At 36.6% G+C, this 22,218-nt stretch overlaps 1 protein-coding gene across 16 annotated transcripts in view; it reads right to left on the bottom strand.

The window, feature by feature from the left end:
- Positions 1-22,218, bottom strand: part of LRRC4C (leucine rich repeat containing 4C) — a 1,068,826-nt gene that overhangs the window by 72,608 nt on the left and 974,000 nt on the right. The window lies entirely within an intron of this gene.

Here is a 22,218-nt window from a genome sequence, read left to right as displayed (position 1 = left end):
TTCTGAAGAGGGTAATAATCAGGCCAAATTAGCAAAGAATCTGGCTAAGGACTCAACTGTGAGAATCACAACGATCTTTGTTCAAATCCCAGTTTGTACACTTACGAGCTGTGTGATTTTGGGCGAGGTGTTTTAACACCTCCGGCTCTCATTTGCTCACATGTATAATAGAGCTAGCTAATCATAGCATGGTTGGACTCATTAAGGAAAACAATGTGTGGGAAATGCTTATTCAATACAGTACCTGGGCAGCCTTCCTGTGAGGGCACCCAGCTGATTACAACAAAAAAAGGGACTCTTTGCCACAGTAGACTGGCAAGAGGGAGGCTGTCCAAAGAAGGCAGTATTTGAAAAAGAATAACTGATTAACAACCGCGTTCCCATTCACAAATCAGCTCTAACTTATCCCCTAACCTGGAGAAAATCACTCAATCACGAAGAAATGGTGTCAGTTGGTGGCAAAGCCAGGCAGGCAGAGGACATATGAATTATAATTCTCCCTCTGTGCCCAACAAATTATACAACCATAGGCAGGTCGCAGCACCTTTCTGGACCTCATGTCTCTTTGAGTACAATGAATGAGTTGGGCTAGACTACATTCTGAGGCTCCAAATTCTAAAACTCTTTGTGGGCTTGATTTCCCTCAAAGAGGAGGGGCCGTCTCTGACTATAATTTGACAAATGTCCCCAGTGACTGTAAGGTGGTCGGTTATTAATCCCAATCATGGGGACAGAAGAGGACCTATATGAAAGCAGTCTGCACGGGTGTGTGCCTGAAGGGAGAGGGCAAAGCTATTAGGGACAATGATCAAAGCCTGATCATTTAATGGGGAAGGTGTTGGGCAAATTCGCTGCTTTCCTCTGGGGTCATGTCCCTTGACCTAGCCATCTGTAGGGCAGGACACAGAAGAGGGCTCATCTGCTTCTCCGACAAAGACAAATGGGTCTTGCATAATTTGCACTTACAGTATTAATTATAAAATCATCTACTTACTTTTTCATTCCTCTTTGCAAATCATTCTAACAATAATATCATTTAAACACTGATTCACTTGCTGTGCCCAAGTGAATTCCCCAGGGTAATCCTAGTCACTGTCATATTTTTAAAAAATGTCCCTCTAAATTAGCAAGCCTTGCATAGATTCCGTTGGCAAATTCAATCATCCTTCTGCTACTGGGTATTGTTATTTGTGGCTCCCTTAAAGAACTGGAGTTCATCCGCCTTTAATTCCAGTCAGTCGGAAATGATATGAATATGCTGTGACTAACTTTAGCAGCAACAACTCCATTAATATTATTAGACAATAAAGAACCCCATAGTATAATAAAAACAAAAGCTCCAAATAATATATGAAAAGGCTGTTAAGAGCAGAATAAGTGCTCTAGTGATAGTTTTCTCTCCTCTTACTATCAAGACTCTCAAAATATAATGTACAAGCATTGTTGGTATTTACACATTTTTCCTCCATTCCGATGCAAAACAAACAAAAAAAAAAAAAAAGAGGGGGGAGGTCTTACTACACTTAGCTACCTAATTCCTGGCTTTCCCTAATCGAATGAGGTAGTTTGTTACTAATAGTAGACATTAGTAATTTTTTATTAGAGGCACCAGCAAACATTTCTTACCCAATGTAGGTTAGTACAACTGCAAAGAGATGAAATTTTAAATCTCTGTGTTCCACAAATAGAAAACAACAAATAACTAGGGCTCATGGAGGAAAGCCATACCGAAGCCACCATGGAAGGAAAATAACTGTTACAAAACAGCATCTACATGGAATTAGAAACTTTAGCTTTAGACTAACCGAAGTCCCATCACTAAAAATGAAGGCAGTTTATCTCAACAGTATGGAGATGCCAACTGGATGCGATTTATCTAAATGAGTGACATTCCTCATGAAATTCCCTTTCCTGACCTTTGTAGTTAAATTGAGAATGCAGGAAATTTCAGATTTGTAAAATATTTTAATAGTCCATAGATTCCATACATAACTTCCAGCTTTATCATCCCTACATCACCTAAATGGCCTTAACCGTTCCTTCAGCTTGACTAAATTTTAAACAGGCTTCTTCCTGATTCTAGGACCCTCACCACCCTTTTCTTACAGCATTTACTTTGGAACACTTGTAATTATAAATCCTTTCTCTTATCCTTTGCCCTCTCCCCACACACACAAAACAAACAAACAAACAAACCATCTTGCAAGTTTTATCACCCAGGAATGTCTTTCTCTAGGACCTGGGAACCATCTATTTGAAATGCAGTCAACAAAGGAGACTTTGTTCCAATTTCAGTGGAAGTGTAGAAAACTAACATTGGTGGGCACCTTGTTCCAAGTGGCAAAACTACCTGTTGTCTCAGAGATACAAGAAGTTTATTTTTCTTCTAGAAAAGCTAATGAGCAAGCACACATGGTCTATGACTCCCCCCACCTCCAGGACTTTTTCATTAGCTTTTCCCCAGTCCCTATAAAAGGGGGAAAAAAAGAGCCCCACCCCCTCTTTTTCAATGGAATTGAGTTCAGAATTAGTGGTGGCCTCTGTCCCTGATTGCAGCAGCCTTGAATAATCTTTCTTGCCTGTTTAACTTTGGCCAGTGCAATTTTTTCTTTGACATGTTCATCCTGCATGTGCTTGAAGCTTTCTGATATAAGCAAAGGCCCCAACACCTCCATGGGCAGCCCTTCCTTTCTTGTTTGTCCCTGATGTTAGACAATTTTCCCATTCAACAACTTAAGTGTATCACACTAGGAATTCTATCCACCAACCCCAGTTCTGCACTTGGGGTCCATATATAATCAGCCTAATATTTTACACATCATTTAAATATCCAAATAATACTTCTCCACGTTCAGCCTTCCCCAGGACCTTCATAGAGAGCTCTGAGCCTTAGGGCTTGAATTTGGCTTTGTCAAAGGAACTCTCTAATGGAATGTATAAAGATACCATGCTTCCAGGTCCAGAAGAGGCTATTGGAGGGTTGTTGTTGTTGTTACTTCAGAAAAATAAAAAGTTAAAATGGTGTGGTAATTCAGGATATAACCCACAGTTCAGGAGTGATCAGAATTAATTACAAATGCATTCAGTTTTCAGTAACGCTTTCTTAACTCTGTAAATAAAAGCAATCTAGTTGCGGTCTGAGAGCGCAGGATAAAGATATCAACACTCCTTAGTCCTTTAGACTCCTAAAACCATCAAGGAAAGATACCACACATTCAATTTGGAGGGTGAGAAGCATAATAGCTGATAAATTGTTTCCTAGACTATAGTCCAAGGTTTGAAAAATATGTAGAATTCATAAAATTTGTTGTTCTTTTATTCTATTCCTCTGCAGACTCTATCATATATACTCATATATTCACCTCCCTCCTTAACTATTTGAAGTTTTCCCACTTTAAGGTATAGGCATTTCCTTGTTTTGGATGTTTTCCTACATTCTCACTTCTATCAAAACTTATTCATCTAATGTCCCACTTTCTCAGGTATGACTTAAAATTAAGGGACAGCAAATCAATCAATCAGTCAGTCAGGTTCTCTTATTATTTGATTGAGCAGGTTTTCTATCCAAGAAAACACCAAGTTATAAGTGGGTTAATAATTCACTCTCAGGGACACACTTGGCATTCACTGAGGGAAGGATGGAAATCACAGGATCATTACATGCCTTTTCCTCATAAAAAGTTTTTCTACCCACAATCTCTGCTGCTCCCTCCTACAGCCCCCTTCTGTTCAAAAGTAATCTTTTGTATTTCCACAGGCTACACAGACTTTGATTTGAATTTTTTATGGAGTCTGCTTTCAAGTCCATTTTATTGTACTAAGTACTGACACTTCTCTCCTAGACTTCGAGCTCCTCAAGGACAAAGCTATATATCCTTCTATAGCTCTTAATAACCCACATAGTGCCTACTACATAGCATATCTCAATAAAGACATATAAATACAAATATAAATAAATATAAAGGTATGAAAATGAGAAAAATAATTAAGGAAATCATGCCAACGTAAGACAGAGAAAGGGAGTATTATTTATTGCCACTTTTCAGGGAGGTTAAATTATTTCCCAGTGCTCAATGTGGGAGAGCATCCCTCCTGAGTAGTGAATATACATATGATTATGATTTCTTGGGTATGCAGTTACTCCTAAATTTTCAGAGTCTGTGTATGTTGTAGATGTGTGTCAACTCTGGTTATTTAGAAGGACACACTAGAAGTAGCCTAAACATTGCTACTGTCAAGTTTTAGCATATGTGTGCACATATATGTGTGTGTGTGGAGTGGAAGGCCAAACTTACATATCGGTAGCTCTCATTCTGCTCTAAACAGATAGAACCCATACATTCATTTGATTTGGCTGCAGCAAGGAAAATTTCTCCATTATAGGCAACAGATAATATGTATAATTTGGGGAAAAGGTAATATAACCCACACTCAGTAACAAACAAACAAAACAAACTGAAAAACAAACAAAACCTCCTTTGCAAGAAAAAAATGGTGGTAGCAGGCCATATCTCAATCTCAGTCTCTCAATCTACAAATCTTGTCAGCTTCAAAAAGAAAGCCAATATTCATGAACTTATTACGCAAGATTTGATCAATTTTAATGTATTGTACAAATTATTGATGTAGCTGAAATGGCTTCTTATTTTCCCTTTGATGTCTCTACAAGTGGATTCATTTGGAGATAGAAATGCAAAATTTGAATGTGGAACATAAACACAGGTAGAGCTCTTTTTTGAGGCTGTGGGAAACTGTGAATCTGGCACAATCATGCATAAAGCCAGATACCATGGCTTTACAGAATAAGAGTCAAGGGATTTGCGAGAGCTACTTTTCTTATACTTAAAACATCCTTAATTTCCTAAAAGAGAACTTTAATGAATTCATTAGTCATACTGGATACCAATAGCACCTGACTTTACTAGCTAAGTTTATAGGTATGGATCCATCCAAGCTCCCGGTTCTCTTAGTAACTAATGGTTCATTGAGTGTTCCTATGACACTTGAGTCACACTCAAATTAGGAGCAAGAAACAAACAAACAAAAAAGACTTAGACTTAAACTAAACTTTAATTTTGACCTATTTATTATTTATTTACTTATTTATTTATTTATATTTTAAATGTGTTTTTCCTGGACCCATCAGCTCCAAGTCAAGTAGTTGTCTCAATCTAGTTGTGGAGGGTGCAGCTCACAGTGGCCCATGTGGGGATCGAACCGGCAACTCTGGTGTTACGAGCATTGCGATCTAACCAACTGAGCTAACCGGCCGCCCTAAACTAAACTTTAAAGATAGAGTTTCATCCAGTCCCATAGCAACTTCTACAAATGGCAGTCAGAGGCAGTGAGCCTCCTTAGAGCACTCCCAGTAAATGGAAACAACCTGTCAGGGGAGCCCACACCACTGTTACCTGGCTCTCGGGTCTGACAATTCTTCTGGACACTGGGGAAACCTCTCCTACATTTCAACATCAGTCCATGTTCTGCCCTCATAAGCTTCCTACAACACGTCTAACATCTCCCCTATAGTGTGTTCAAAGACGTTTTCAGAAAAAAGAAAATCATGACTCTCATGTACATAGAAAAATGTACGTGTTCAAAAATTAATTTTGCTCATCTGATACAAGGGAACCAAAATGTTACACCAGTTCAAAGTCAAAGTTGAAACACGACAAAATTACATCCAGTAATGTTGAGCTAAACTGCAAATGAAGACAAACTAATTTCTCCACTGGGGAGAGGGAAATCAATTGAAATTCTACTGGACAAGACAGAATTTGCATATCTATCAGCTACTTACAATTCACAGAACTGCAAAGTAGCTCAAAGACAATGAACAGAACTACATGGGTGTGTTATTATAGATCATGAATAGATCATGAATTATAGATCATGTAATAGCTACATGGGTGTGTTACATTATAGATCATGAATAGTTTTCCATTGAAGTACTCTTTTTTACAATGTGGACATAGAGTCCTAAAACTTTTTATCCAAAACAAACAAACAACAAAAAAAAAAAACAAAAAACAAAAAAAAAACACTAAAAATATGAAAGCGATTATTTTATGTTTGGTTTTCACATATGCACCCGTGTCAATATCTATTAATTTTACTGCAGAAAGACTAATGTATTTAATTAAAAGTACTGCCCCAGATATCTCTGAAGGTGTTACACAATATATACTATACATACTAGCTTCTTAAAATCAGAAATCTTCTGAATTCTTAAACCCAAGCAAACCCCCAGTGCTGGTGTGCTCAGTGCTGGATTTGGCTTATGCCGTAGCCGATAGTATGAACCTCTTCCCAACTTCACATTTCGTGATGTTAGTTTGGTAGCTTGAAATTAGCCAACAAAATAGGCAAGCTAGAAGTCAGGGTATGCGAGTGTGTGTGTCTGTGTGTGTGTGTGGTGTGTGTGTGTGGTGTGTGTGTGTGTGTGCGTGTGTGTATTTTCTGAGAGTCAGTTGTTAAACATTCACTAGCACGCTACTCCACCCAACTCTATTTTCACATAGAGGAATATGAGGTCTGACCATTAAGTTCGCGAACTTGTTGTAACAAGGTAGCTAACCTTTTTGATATCAGAGGGATTATTCATTATGAATTTGTACCAACTGGACAAACAGTTAACCAAGTTTATTATTTGGAAGTGCTGAAAAGGCTGCATGAAAAAGTCAGATGAAAACGAGCTGAACTTTTCACCAACAATTCATGGCTCTTGCATCATGACAATGCACCAGCTCACAGGGCACTGTCTGTGAGGGAGTTTTTAGTCAGTAAACAAATCACTGTATTGGAACACCCTCCCTACTCTCATGATCTGGCCCCCAGTGACTTCTTTCTTTACTCTAAGAGAAAGGAAATATTGAAAGGAAGACATTTTGAAGACATTCAGGACATCAAGGGCAATGCGACAATAGCTCTGATGGCCATTCCAGAAAAAGAGTTCCAAAATTGCTTTGAAGGGTGGCCTAGGCGCTGGCATTGGTGCATAGCTTCCCAAGGGGAGTACTTCGACGGTGACCATAGTGACATTTAGAAATAAGGTATGTAGCAGTTTCTCTAGGGTGAGTTTGTTAACTTAATTGTCACACCAGTATGCCCCTTGATCTCAGGAACTTATAGCCCATATATCCCAACATATATCTCATATATCCCTGGATACATGAGAATAGATAAAGTACATTTTTTGTCCTTAAGGAGTTTATACTCTAGTAAAAAGTGTATGATCTAATAAATAAATGTACATATTTAAAAACGCAAGGTTGTTTTTGGATTTATGCTTCCCCAAGGTGACTGTTTCACAATAGACTTGTGCCAACTGTCTACCATGAAATAATAAGTAAATTCATTTGAAGAGATATGCGGGAATGTGAGGCCACTAGATGCTTCAGACAATGTACATAGTAGATCATGTAGAAGATTTCACTGGAATGTGGAAACACACATTTTACTTAGAAATAACTTGGAATAAAAGCTAAAAGCTTCCCCTCAAATAATGAGTTTTGGAAGGAGAGAATTACATAATCAAAACACAATTTGGGAACGTTCTATTTACTCCACGATATGGACATTAACATTAGCCTTGTCCTTAATGGGACTTTTATTTCATGTAACAAACATATATTTAAACATTGACTATGTGCCAAACACTTCGCTAGATATCTGAGTTTCATAAATACGCATTGCATTCTGTTCCTAAGAAACTTTTATTATAGTGGGAAAGAATAATATAAGCATATATAAGCAATACACCATGATGCCTAATGTAAGAGAAGTACTGGGCTGAATACAGACAGAAGCAATTAACTCTGCGAAAGAGCTGGGGAAATCTTTTCAAATGAGATACCATGAAGGAAGAATTAGACTTTGTCAGAGAAGGGAGGAATGGCATGTAAGTTGGAGGAAGTGGTATACACAAAGTTCTACATACTTACACAATGTAGGATCCTTTAGAAAAACATACGAGACAGGTTCAAGAATGGAATGGGGTACTAAGATATCTGTATGTCCTCAAGAGAGAAGATAAATAAATGTGGAGTTAAGCAATAGTGTTCAAACCTGATTTTGTATATAAAGATTCCAATAGCAGAAGAGAATTTGGGGGGGGTGCAAGAAAAGGAAATCTCCTGGGTACACAGGTACAAAGTTTAGAGCTAACAGCTTTCTGGGTAGATTCAAAGTCACCAGAATGCAAGCATCTTGATGACAGGGAACACATCATATTTCTGTTTTATCCCTCGGACCTAATTGAAGAGTCTCACACATGGTAAAAGATCATTAAATAACTGGTAAACTGAAGAAGAGACACTAACACTAAAACATAGAAAGGGTCATTTCATTTTCAATTTGGCTGCTATAGTATGCTAGCTGTATTTTTTAAAGTTCTGGAATTATCTCCCTCTTGGTCTACTTGACTCTGATCTCTCTCTCTGTGTTGAACTCATTTCTTATAATTCTCCATTTCCATCCTTGAAGTCCAGTCACCTTACCCCCCTTGCTCTTCCTGAGCGCAGCAGGGAGAAGTCCCTTCAAGAACTTTCTCCTGAGAATATTTGTATTGCTGTCCTCTCTGCTGGAATTCCTACCCTTATCACTCAGTCAAAAATAGCACTCTTAGTCATCCAACACTTTCTCTCCCTTACTATGCTTTATTTGCCACAACCTGAAATCACATTATAGTTTCGGTTATCTTTTCTCTTCCCCCATATGTAAGCCCCATATTGGCTGGCACTTTCTGTTGATCACTTTTATTTTCAGCACCTAACCCAGCGCCCGACACACAGAAACACATGGCAAATTTTTGTTAAATAAGATGAATGATAGAGTAAATTGCCCTCTTTGGCATGTGCTTTTATGAGAAGTTTCCTTAGATCTTTTTGAAAGTAAGCACTATATATTAATAAATGTAAATACAACAAAAACAAACAGAAAAAAACATTACCAATTATAAGCAGACTTCAAAGGATATGGGAAAATGCTTCATAGGAAATAAATGTATCTAGAAATTTTAAGTAATAAGGAAACAAAATACCAAGAGTCAAAAAGTTACTTTTTAATTTACTAGTTGCCCACCCAAACATCATTTTCCCTTTCTCCTTTAAAATCTTAGTTTTAGTTTGGGGCCTATACTGAACCCCAAATAAAAAACTGCATTTCTCAGGATCTTTTCTTCCTACATGTAGTTATATGACTAGGTTCTGACCAAATGGGATATAAGCTAAAGTGCCCTAAAGGAATTTCAAGAGTGGTGCTTTTAAGAAATAAATTTGGAATAGAGATGACCTCATAATGCCCTTGGTCCATTTTTTCTTTCTGCTTCCAGGAATGTGGACATGATGGCTGGAGCTCTAGCAGCCACTATGGCTCACATTTTGACCTTGAGGTTTAAAGTCTTACACTAAAATATTGGAGCAGAGACACAGAAGAAGCCTGGATCCCTTATAACTTTGCATAGCCATCATACCAACTCTGCAGTCGCCCTTTATCCACAGGGGATATATTCCAAGACCCACAGTGGATGCCTAAAGCCACAGAAATACTGCCAAGCCCTATATATACTATGTGTTTTTTTTTTCCTTTACTTATGTGCACGTTATAGCTTCTGTTTGGCATATCCAAATTGCCAGCATCACTACTCTTGGTATGTCAGGCCATTACTAAGTAAAATAAGAGTGACTTGAACACAAACACTGAGATACCATGACAGTGGACCTGACAATTGAGATGGCTACCAAGTGACTAAAGGTGGGGAGCATATATACGAGGTATGACAATTACATTCACGAGCTTGCCACTGTGCGCTTAAATGGGCAGTGCTGTACAAACAGCTCGGTAAGTAAGATTTCATAACCCTGGTACATCAGTGTCTCACAGCTGTGTTCATGTAGACATGCAGTGGTGTCTTGCTGAGTGGCATTCATTAATGTTGTTGCATATTTTTGTGTGCCGTCGCAAAAATGTCTGAGCTTGAATTAGAGCAACAAACATTAAATTTCTTGTTAAACTTGTCAAGAGTGGAAGTGAAATCAGGGCCATGTTAGTCCAAGTTGATGGGGATAATGCCATGAAGAAAACAACAGTGTACAAATGGATTAAATGTTTTTCTGAGGGGAGAGAACATGTCACTGATGAAGATAGTTCAGGGTGGATTATAATGAGAACTGATGAAAACATTGAAAAAATTTGTCGCATTGTGCATCAAAATTGTTAGCTGATTGGGAGAAGCATAGCAGACCAAGTAAACTGCGATAGAGAAACAGAAAAATCTGAACTGAAAATCCTGGCATGAGAAAGGTGTGTGCAAAAATAATGCCAAAGGAGCTCACAGATGAAAAAAAGCAAAGAAGAGTCGAAGTTTGCCAAAACCTTTTGGAGAGGCAAGATGATGTTTTGGGCCATGTTATCACTGGTGATGAAACATGGGTGTATCAATAGGACCCTGAAACAAAGTATCAAAGTGCACAATGGAAGTCAGCCAATTGTCCAGGACCAAAAGAGTTCCGTGAGTCCAAATCAAGAGTGAAAACGATGTTGATAATCTTTTTTGATATCAGAGGGATTATTCATCATGAATTTATACTAACTAGAGAAACAGTTAACCAAGTTTACTCTTTGGAAGTGCTGAAAAGGCTGCATGAAAAAGTTAGATGAAAACAACCTGATATTTTCACCAAAAATCCATGGCTCTTGAATCACCACAATGCACCAGGTGCTCACACAGCACTGTCTGTGAGGGAGCTTTTAGTCAGTAAACAAATCACTGTATTGGAACATCCTTTCTACTCACCTGACCTGGCCCTCAATGACTTCTTTCTTTACCCGAAGATAAAGGAAATATTGAAAGGAAGGCATTTTGATGACATTCAGGACATCAAGAGGAATACGACAACAGCTCTGATGGCCATTCCAGAAAAAGAGTTCCAAAATTACTTTGAAGGGTGGACTAGGCACTGCCATCGGTGCATAGCTTCCCAAGGGGAGTACTTCGAAGGTGACTGTAGTGATATTCAGCAGTGAGGTATATAGCACTTTTTCTAGGATGAGTTCCTGAACTTAATTGTCATACCTCACAGCTTGGAAATGTTGGACAAAAGCATGATTAATGTTCCTGGTGGAATGGAGAAGGAGATCACAACAGTTTGTCATGCTACTCACAATGGCACATAATTTAAACTTTTTTTTTCTGGAATTTTCCATCTAATATTTTAAGACCATGGTTGATTGTAGGTAACTGAAACCACAGAAAGCGAAACCGCAGATACGGAAGGATTACTGTATTTCCAGACTTTTCCAAAGAATAAAATAAACCTTGTGTGCTAATGTCACAGCTATTTTTAGCTTTCTGTTATATGTATAACATAAGGTTCATATTTCATGTCAATATCTTAAAATAGACTGAGGTAATGTTTATTTGCCTGACAATGCATTTACCAGTTTAGGTAGTTACCAGTTAAGAAACCATGCTTACCAAGCTCAGTAATGTCTGAGTGATCTAAAAGTACTGTTGTAGCATCAGTGTTCTTACTGCAATTGTTGACATATACACTACCTGTTTAGGTAAGGACATCTGCTAATTTTCATGATTTCACTAAGTCTTACATAAATATTAATTAAGCACAACAGCTCTGAAAAACAAACTAAATGCTTGTTATTGTGGATTTAGGAGCAAAGCACTCAGGGTAATTGTATATTCAGATTGGAAACCTCTAGTAGTTTCTAAAAACATGCAACCTTTTCAGGGAGTAGGCAACATAAACAGGAGGAAAATACAAGGACTATAAGAGTATTTAAAAAGAAATCTCTGAAGCTACTAGGAAGCTAAATATGTGGGAATTGCTAAATGAATTGTCAGATCCATTCCAGTGTGTACAAAGAGTTAGATTGGGGCTTTGCTCGCTGTAAAAAGACAATAATTGGCAATGCTTCTAATGATATCCACTATGCATGGCATTCTATTAAGCTCTTTACACAGAGCTAAATGGCAATAACATGTAAGTTCTTTACATACAATACATGATAGAAACATCACAGCAGCCCTGTGAGGTAGATACTATATATTATTATCTTCCGTTTTACAGATGAGGAAATAGAGATGCCAAGATGTTACATAATTTACTTAAGGTCCCACATGTAGTAAACACTGGAAGCAGGAATGGGATATAAGCAGGAAGCTCCAGATGCCAGGTTCCTGGCCATCATGCTATGTTACTACTGCAACATGGCATGTGAAAAAACAAAAACTTGGGGACCAATCACTGAGAAATTCTCGTGAAATGGCTGAGTGGAACTACTTCCATCTAAAGGCAACTAAAAATCTATGCCTACGTGGTAGATAACTAGGATTGAAATCTGGAGACACCTTGATACCAGGATGCCAGCAACACCTGCGATTGTTTTCCTATCCTGCTCTTAGATTAAAAGCTGAATGGACTATAGCACTTAAAAGCTACACTCTACTTGTTTGACAAACGACCCGTAGACCAAGGTTTTGAGGACTGACTCAAATAATTGGTTATAAGTGGTACAGTAGCAAAGTTTGGAAATACTGTCTGCATTTTTACAATTAGAGGCTATCCAAGATTGTGCTCAGTAAGAGTTCTTCTCTTTTGCATTTTGATCTTCCTTTTAGAGTAAGAGCAAAAGGAATGGCATTTTGGCTAACGGGTAGAACTGGGCATCACTGGCACCCCATGAGCATATGTTGTCTGAGCATTATCTGTGGACCAAAAAAGTTGGGGAAAACTGGTGTAATGAAAAGAACACCAGAAGGGAATCAAGAGGCTACAGGAATCTTGGCTCTGTTATTCAATAGCTGAATGATATTAAGTAGATTCCTTAAAATTATGGTGAACTCCCTTTCCTAGTAGGCAAAACAGAAAGGGCGTTAGATGGAACACCCTGATCCCCAAGATATGCTTCCTCTCATAAAATCATGATGCTCAGGTATCTAATCCCCCTACTTAAAGAGCCATGAGCACTGGCAGGACTCATCTCATGTGACAGAGGGGGGGCTGAAGCATTAAATGAGTCAACAATGACTTTCTTTCTTGCTGATTGTTACATAGACTGAGCATCTGAGGTGGGCCGAGATTTGTGATACGCTTTACATACTTAGCAATCATTACTACAATCTATGTGGTAGATAATATAATCTCAAATCAGAAAAAAAGAGGAGGTCAGAGAGAATGTAAGTACCCGCTAAGGCTCACACATCTACAAAATAGCAAAAATGGAAATTGGAGTCCACACACAGTTTATTAATTGGAATAAAGGGAACTTAAACTCCGACTTGTCTTACTCCATGCTGTGGACTGTTGTCCAGATAGCTCTTGGACAAGTGTTGAACAACTTCAAGAAAATCCATTGATTAGTCCAATTAACTCAGGCAGTGATATACAAAAACAGGCAGGAAACCCCTGCTGGGTCCAATCAATCAATCAATCAACCAATCAATCAATCAAAATACCCCTGGACTTGACTTTGACTGCATGAATTGGAGGGTCCCATGGAATTTTCCCCATGGAGTAAAAAACACTGAGACACTCTGGGAAAGGACCAAGCTCAGGACTGGCCCAAGAAAGAAAAAAAAAAAAATAAGAAAGAAAGAATTAAGAACTGCTTAGGAAGGCAAAAACACTAAGGAGAGAGCTCAAGAGTACTCTTTGGCAAGCCAAGAGGCTAAAGAGCTGAGAGGGAAATTTGCAGAGCACTCAAGAAAGCTGACAGGGAAAAGGTCTGGGAGTTGAACAACATGGCCTTCTTTGTTCAAAGCTGGTAATTGCATTGATCTCTGTTCTTTTCTTCTTCTTTTTTTTATTTTTGTGAACAACTAGAGCCAATGAGAAAAATAAGAAGGGAAATTTCCTTCTTATGTAGTTACATTTAGTTATTTTTATGTAGCTGCATTTATTTTTATATAGTATTAAAAAGATTTAAACAATCACTATTCAAACACGAATCCTTTTTGTATATTATCCGGCATGCCATTCTCATCATCCACCACTTTGGGTAAGGTATTTACTTATCAACAAAAGCTAACATAAGTCCTCATCTCCTTCCCTTTCCTCTTGCATTTCTTTCTTTAACTTAAATATGCAACTGCAAAAGCTTCACATTTCTACTATGATGAGAACCCAGCTATACAGTGACTTTCATATTTGCTGGTAGTGCTTTCCTAATGAAGATGAACCTGACCATTTCATTTGTGGAGGAGGCTGGGTGATAGAATCTGGTTAATCTTGTAGCCATCATCAGCTTCCATGTCTTCAGGGCTAAAACGCCCACCTGTTTATTTTCCTGTTGGCCAGCCCAGAAGATCCAGACACCAACAAAACACCGATTTTCTTTAGCCTCTCTCTGATTGTCCCTATGTTCTGCGAGTCAGAGGGGCAAGGGACAAGAAGGCACAATCTATGGTTTTCCTTTTTGTCCAACTGGGTAATATTCTTTTCTAGAAGACAAGGTTTTCATGATACCAAATGGATGATTTGATCAGAACTGTCTCATTATCTTCTAAAAGGAGACTAAAAATGGAAGATAGGAGACAAGGAACAAAGACAACCCAGAAACAACACGGAATTTCAAAAGAAAGGCTCAGGGGACGTGCAGAAATGAGAAAAAATTAGTACACAATCTTTTTCTGTGAATTTCCCGTTATGAAACAAGAAGTGAACGTGAAACTAAGTGGCCCCATCAGTATGCCTGTCAATGTTCTGTACCACCAGGCCCAGAGCTGGTAACAAGTCATCAGAGTAATGGGGAGACCTCAGGTTCTTTAGAGGGGTGTGGAGTACAGGCCTGGACAACAAGATGCCAAAGTCAATCTTTTTGAAAACCCTGATTACAGGCAGACAGCAGCAATCACAGAGCATCTGAGGAAATCCAGGATCGGTTTCAGTTCTGGGGAAGGAAGTCATTAGGAGGTTAATCAATTTTCCTTTAAGTTCATTAATAATGGCATCTGGTTGCCCCTAATCTGTAAATTACGGAGGATCAAAATTTAAAAGTGGTGTGGTTGGAAACACAGAAGGAACACAAGGTTTTGAAAATCTATTTTACTACACCACATGGAATTAACATGCTAAATAATCGGTTCCACTTCCTACATACATATGCAGAAACTTGAACAAAATGACTAATAATAGCTGACATTTATTGAGTGATCACTCTGTTCTAAGCACTTTGTTGTTTGTTTACATGGATTATTTCATATAAGGATCATAATAACTTTATTGTATAGTTAATGTTAATATTCTCATTTTTATAGACAAGGTAACTAATGTCTACTAATACTAGGTAACCCTAGTAAGAAACAGTAAATACAGCTAGTAAATAGCAAAACCAAAACAAAAAGCCATATTATTGCTCAGATATTACCAGGTTATAATTGGAGATAGAGAATGTAATGGAAAGAACACAGACTATTTGTCAAAAAGTCTCTGGGTTGAGTCCCGGGATTATCATGTACTAGAAGTATGTGTGTTTAAGCAAATTTCTCTGTCCTCAATCTCCTTCTTCATCAAATGAAAGTATTACTATCTACCATGCATTTTTGGTATACAAATTAGGTGAGATAATACATGTACAGTGCATAGCATATATGTCTAAGACAATAATGATAACAGCATTTCTTCATTGCTTTGTCCTTTCAATGAGTTTATTAAATGTCACTGAAAAATTTCAGATAGAATCACTATTTTTATATGCTTTGGCATAGAAAGGGCACTCAAATAATATTAATACCTTTTCTCATCCTTTCCCATCTCTCTTTATATAAGGACTATTCAATCATGGCATAACTAGCTGATTAAATAAAAAATTAAGTAAATTAAAAAGATAGCAATACCAAAATATTGAAGTTGTATTAAATGTAATCTATCTATCTATCTATCTATCATCTATCTATCTATCTATCTATCTATCTATCTATCTATCTATCTATATATATATATATACATTTTCTTGATTAAAAATAAACTTTCAAAAAAGGGCATTATAATTATCTCCGCAAAGTAATCAAATTTCTTCTAAAAATAAAATCATAGGTAAGGCCAAAATCTAGGATACAAGTCTTATCATATGGCAGCTAAGTGTCAATATGTGTCAAAAAAATTTAAAATGTGACAGGTATCTTTCAGTGAGATGAAATTCAAGATAAATCTGAATAACTGCAATTTCCTTTACATCCTGTACAGTTTCATGTGACTAATGATCTGCATTCTAAAAATGTTTTATATTTATAGCTCTTCTGTACCATGACATAGAATGCTCATTAATTTTATAGAATCATCTAACTATAAAAATTAGCATATTTTCTTCCATAACATATAGCTCACCTCAGCTATATTTGCATTTTAAAGATAAACTCAATTGAAAGAAAACAATACTTTTTGCTGGGAGAAGGAAGGCCTAGAGAGGGCTGTAGTCATAAACGCTCTTTAGTGTGGTGGGACAATGCAAGTCCAAGAGCCACTTAGAGAATCACTGAACATTTAAAATTCTGGGCTCAACCATGAAATAAAAAAATATGGCCAGATCAAGTGCTCTAGCTGATCTCTAGATCAACAAAGGGCTTTAGAGGAACGGACAGGCTCTTGGAGTGTTTGAATCTTCAACCTTGACACTAATTTTAAATATATAATTACTAGTTACAATATATACTAATATTTGCTAAATATATGTTTATGTGTATACTTTAATATTAATATCATATATTAATAATTAAGTGAATTATATATATATATGAATTATATATATATATACACACACACATATATATATATATATATGAATTAATTAAACCTAAGGTAGAGTTCCTGATTCCTCCCAATGGCCGTGAACTCTGCTCTCATCTACTTTTTTGTGCACACACTCACTCTGTTGCATCCCTACTGGACTCCATGTCATTCCTATTCCACGCCAGGTGTCACCCACTTCAAGGTCTCGGCACTTCCCAGTCCCTGTGCCTGAAAAAAATGTCCTCTACATATCAACATGGTCTGCTTTTTTACCTCTTTTGGGTATTTACCCAAATGTCTCCTCAAGATGTCTTTTCTGACCACTGTGTTTATAATTGCAGTCACTCCTCTGCACCCTGCCCACCTCCTCACCTCTAGAGCTTCACCAAAATGGTAGCGGCTACCTCCAGGTGGCTGTTTAAATTTAAATTAGTTAAAATAAAAAGGTTTAAAATGACATCCGTCATTCACAGTAGGCTTATTTCAAAAGTTCAATAGCCACACGGAGCCGGGGGCTACCATATTGGACAGCACTGCTTTGGAACATTTCTGCCATTGAGAGAATTATTATGGGACCGTGCTGCTCTAGACATATATATATATATATATATATATATATATATATATATATATATATATATATATATATACTTTATATATGTGTTTGTTTACTTTCATACTGCCGTCTACCAACCCACCCATATACGCCCGAATCAGTCAGCTCCAAAAAGGCCAGGACTTGTTTCTGCTCCCAGGAGCTACAATACAATAGTCCTTGGTCCATAGCAGATATTCAATATATATTTGTTGAATGAATAAACGGACTCAAACAGAACCATTCGTTATTCCTCTTTAAAAAGTCAGAAACAAGAGAATAGCGCCACCGTTTCTCCTTTGAGGGAATTTCAACCTTGCAACTATCCTCAGCTGCATTTTACCAAGGCTCCTTTGTAGTATGTTGTTTATAATTGCCCAAACACCTCTGAAGGATAACTCTTTTAAGACTATGGTATCCTGTAATCACTTGTCTTCTGTGATGGAGTGAGAATCACTGAAATGTGTCAAGATTTATGGCAGAAAAGCCTGTCAATTCCTAAGTCTGCCAAAAACTGTTAATCATATTGAGTTTTAGGAGTCAAGCATTGCATTTGAATAGGCTTTTCATCCCCGCATCATGGTGGATACATATAGATTATTGGTGGAACGGGGCCATCAGTCAATCTATTTGGTTTTATGACTTAGATATACATTTGTCTTGTAAAACTCATTTTTTATTTTTAATTATACTCATTAGAATAAAGGCCCAAATGTGAGTGATCACTAGCCTCTGCAGGTGACCTTGCAAGGAATACAAATTACTTCTAAAAGTTGAATTCATCATTGTCAATACTGTACAGAATCATTGGATATCTATTAAAAATACATATTATTGGCCAAAGCAACAGCTTCCAAATTGAATCAAATTATAAAAAGCTTTAGATTCGTACCTACTGAATTCTTTTTTTAATATTTTTTTCAAGACCTGAGTTTATTTTTATCAAATTTTTTCTACCTATAAACAGAATGGAACATGATTGACTATTTAATAGTATTTAAATATTTAAATAAAAATATTTAAAAGGGAAATAACAAATAGTCTTATAATCCAAATACAATCTCTATTAACATTTTAGCGTATTTCTGTTTTATTCCATCTACTTCCATCCTATTCTTTAAATATATACTTAAGATCTTATGTGTTTCTAATTTACTTTCAACTTTTCCCCCCTTAACATATTAGTCCTTAGCATTCATATACTCAATTGTTCTCACTTTACTTTGAATGTCTCTGACCAGTAGTGATTTGTATTTTTCTTTTTTATGGAGGTATATATGACATCCAAAATTATATTAGTTTCAAGTGTACAAAATAATAATTTGATATTTGCATATATTGGGTCACAATCACCACAAGAAGTCTAGTTAACATTGTTGCAGATTTTTTTCCGTTACTGAGAAATTTTAAGATTTACTATCTTAGCGACTTTCAAATATACAACACTGTACCATTAACGATAGTTGTGATGCTGTACATGGCAGCCCCATGACATATTTATTTTATAACTGAAAGTTTGTACTTTTTGACTCCCTTTATCCATGGTTCCCACCCAATTCCCTACTTCTAGCAAGCACCAATCTTTTTGCCTATGAGCAAGTTTGTTCTGTTTGTTGTAGATTCCACATATAAAAGATATTATACAGAATTGTGTGCTCTCTGACTTATTTCACTTAGAATAATGCCCTCGAGTTCAGTCCATGTTGTCACAAGTGGCAAGATTCCATTCTTTTTTATGGCTGACTAATATTCCATTGTTTAACTGCCTTGTGCCTTAGTTTACGTTTTTTTCAGTAAATAAGATACAGGAAAATTCAAGATGATCTGGAGCATTGTAAATAACCAGTAGCCACTCTTACTCTACTATTATTAAAAATTCAGGCAACTTTGAAGGAAACAGGGAAATGGCTTTGTGGATATCAAACATCTACTATATATCATAATCATTTTCCCACAGCATTGAAACTTCGTTGCAAATGCAATTTTAATCACTGCAGCATAATCCACATATGGATGTGTTATATAACACATTTAGTCATTCCCTGTACCCGTGGGCATTTAGATTGCTTCTGAATTCAGTTTTCACTTGAAAAAAAAAACAGCAATGGATTTCAAATAAATAATTCCTGTGCATTCAATCAATATTTATCCATCACCTCCCGTGTTAAAATCCCTGTGAGGGAAACTCCAGGTAACACGATGAGTGCTCGTAATAGATTAGGATGAGTCCACAGGGAGGATGTCAGGCAAGTGCTACGAGGACTCAAAGTAAGAAGGGGTCTTGCTTAGCAGAGAGGATCAAGACTTGTGTTTACCACAGGATATTACAGTTTCAATAGGCAGATAATGTAAATAGAGCCAAGAGAGTACCAGGAGAACGAGAGATGGCGGTGAAAGCAGGAACACTTTGAGCAAATGCCGCAAAGTGGTCAAGCACGAGCCAAGGTTCAGGAACAGTGAGTAGTTACCAGTCTGACTGGAAGGAAAGCAGCTGCAAGAAAAGGTTAAGGGATATAATCAAGAAAGCATAAGGAATACAAGAAAAGTTTAGACATATAGACTGCTTCCATATTATAAAATACTTGGAGTGGCAGGATAATGAGTCCATCCTTTATTATGTTTGCACTGGGGAAATCATGACAGATTTCATTGAGTCCCATAGGGACTAGTTAAAATGGCAAAAACAGCATTACATCCTATCATGTCATTGGAGAAGTAACTGAGGTCTGCACTTGGAATGCAAGAGATGAAACAGATAAATAAGTAAGTAAATGAATAAATAAAAAACACATAAATACATACATGTATGTATATGAGAAATATATATAAATATATATATAGTACTTAATATATATTAAGTTCTTTATATATGTGCCATATATGTGTATATGTGTGTATATATGTATATATACACACATGTATACATATACATACATGTATATGTATATATACATATATATGTATATGTGTATTATATACACACATAGGCAGATATATGTACATATGTATATATACATATATCTGCCTATGTGTGTATGTATATATATATGCATATATATATATATACATATATATATATACACACACACACACACATATATTAAAGGACACTAGTGCTTAAATTAGCATAGGGCAAGAGAACACAGATGCTAGTGTACTAGTGTGACTCGGATTCAGAAGAAACAGAAAATACCAGGCCAGTTGGATAGCTCCTTTCAATATTAATCTCTTCCATTGCTGCATAAGAAGAATACAGGGGAATTAGACAGGATAAAGAGCCTCTAACGCCCACTCAGTAGAGGTCTGAGTAACTACCTCTGCTATTTCTTTTTAGACCTCTTTATGAAAGGACAAAACCAAGGCTGGACTCAGAGTGTGTGCCCAAAGTGAAGTGTCTGAAAGGTGCCTTTCTCATTTGCATGATTGGACAATCATTAGAGCACACACTATTTCCAAATGTCACCTAAGAGAACAGACAAGATACCAATAAGAGGTATATCTGCAGAATGAAATGTACCGACCACAATTTTATCTGCAGTGCCTTTTGGGAAATTAATTCTTCGCCTCCTTTCCAAGACCTCCCATTCATGTATCCCTTTGCAAAACTAATTATTTTTACATGATTGCATGTTTTCCATCCCACTGAAAAAGGAGACTTCAATTTCTACAACTTATCTTATAATGCTTTAGTTTCTACCTGAAAATTAATTTTTAAAAAGTTTTCTCTTCTAAGATTAAAACCATTTTTTAAATAAACTGAGACATGCAGTTATAAAAATTAAAAGTAGATTTGAATGGTATGTGTGTTTGTGCATGCATTTTACAAAAAGAGACCATATTAGAGATTAGAAATATGTTTTATCCAATCTAACTTTACATCCCTCAAGTGTTTCAGCTTCCAATATTTCCCATGAGGTGACTTTCAAAATCCAATAGCTTTTTATTCCATAGAGGCTGTCAAATACTCAATAGCCTCCGCATTCATTAAAATCCTTATTATATAATGTTGATCTGGGTTATATATAAATCCAGTTCCATTCAACATTTATATATGTGTATAAATTATCTCCCCACGATTTGAGCTTTATTTAGTAAAAGTTAATCTATTTATATATGCCCCAAAATCTAATTCTTTCATTATTTGCCTGGCTTTTTCAGCTTTCACCAATTTACACTTTTCAGCACATGTGCTGCCCACAGCAAATACAATATGACAGATGTAATTTACAAAGACCAGTCAACGTAGCACAAAGATGATGACTTTTGGACTCAGGTAAACCAGATTCTTAGTCCAAGTCTTTTATTCACTATCTATATGTGTATAAGAAAATAACCTGTTTTCTATAAGCCTTCATTTATTGATTCATCTCTAAACTTGAAATAATCATAATTTTACCTACAGATTTGTTACTGTGGTTAAACAGGATAACAAATGTAAAATGCTTAGCCTGCATGAAGTAGGTATTCAATAAATTACTATCATTCTGATCCCAAGACACTTTCCTGGTTCCCTACCCAAGACACTTTCCTGGTTCCCCACCGACAAGTACCCAAAACTTGTATACTTTGTTATATTTCTCTTAATTCTAATGATACAATTTGCTTTGTTCTTTGTTATGTTCTGTCAGTTGTTATTTAATGGGCCACTTTGAGGCATGTTTTATGGTCTACAAGTACTGAAGGGACAGATAAAAATCTCATGGGACAAAAATACTCATCCTTCAATCTTCTTCTTCTGGATAATTTCTACTCCTTAAGTCTTAGTTTAAGCATTATCTTATTGAGAAATAGTCCCAGAAATTATTCTACCCCAAATTCAATTAGGAGAATTTAACAGAACAGTTAGTTCTGTCATATTTGCATCGTATCTATCACTGT

Source organism: Rhinolophus hipposideros (assembly GCF_964194185.1).
Source record: "Rhinolophus hipposideros genome assembly, chromosome: 10".
Lineage (NCBI taxonomy): Eukaryota > Metazoa > Chordata > Mammalia > Chiroptera > Rhinolophidae > Rhinolophus > Rhinolophus hipposideros.
The sequence above is the reverse complement of the archived record's forward strand: the minus strand, read 5'-3'. Positions and strand labels throughout refer to the sequence as shown.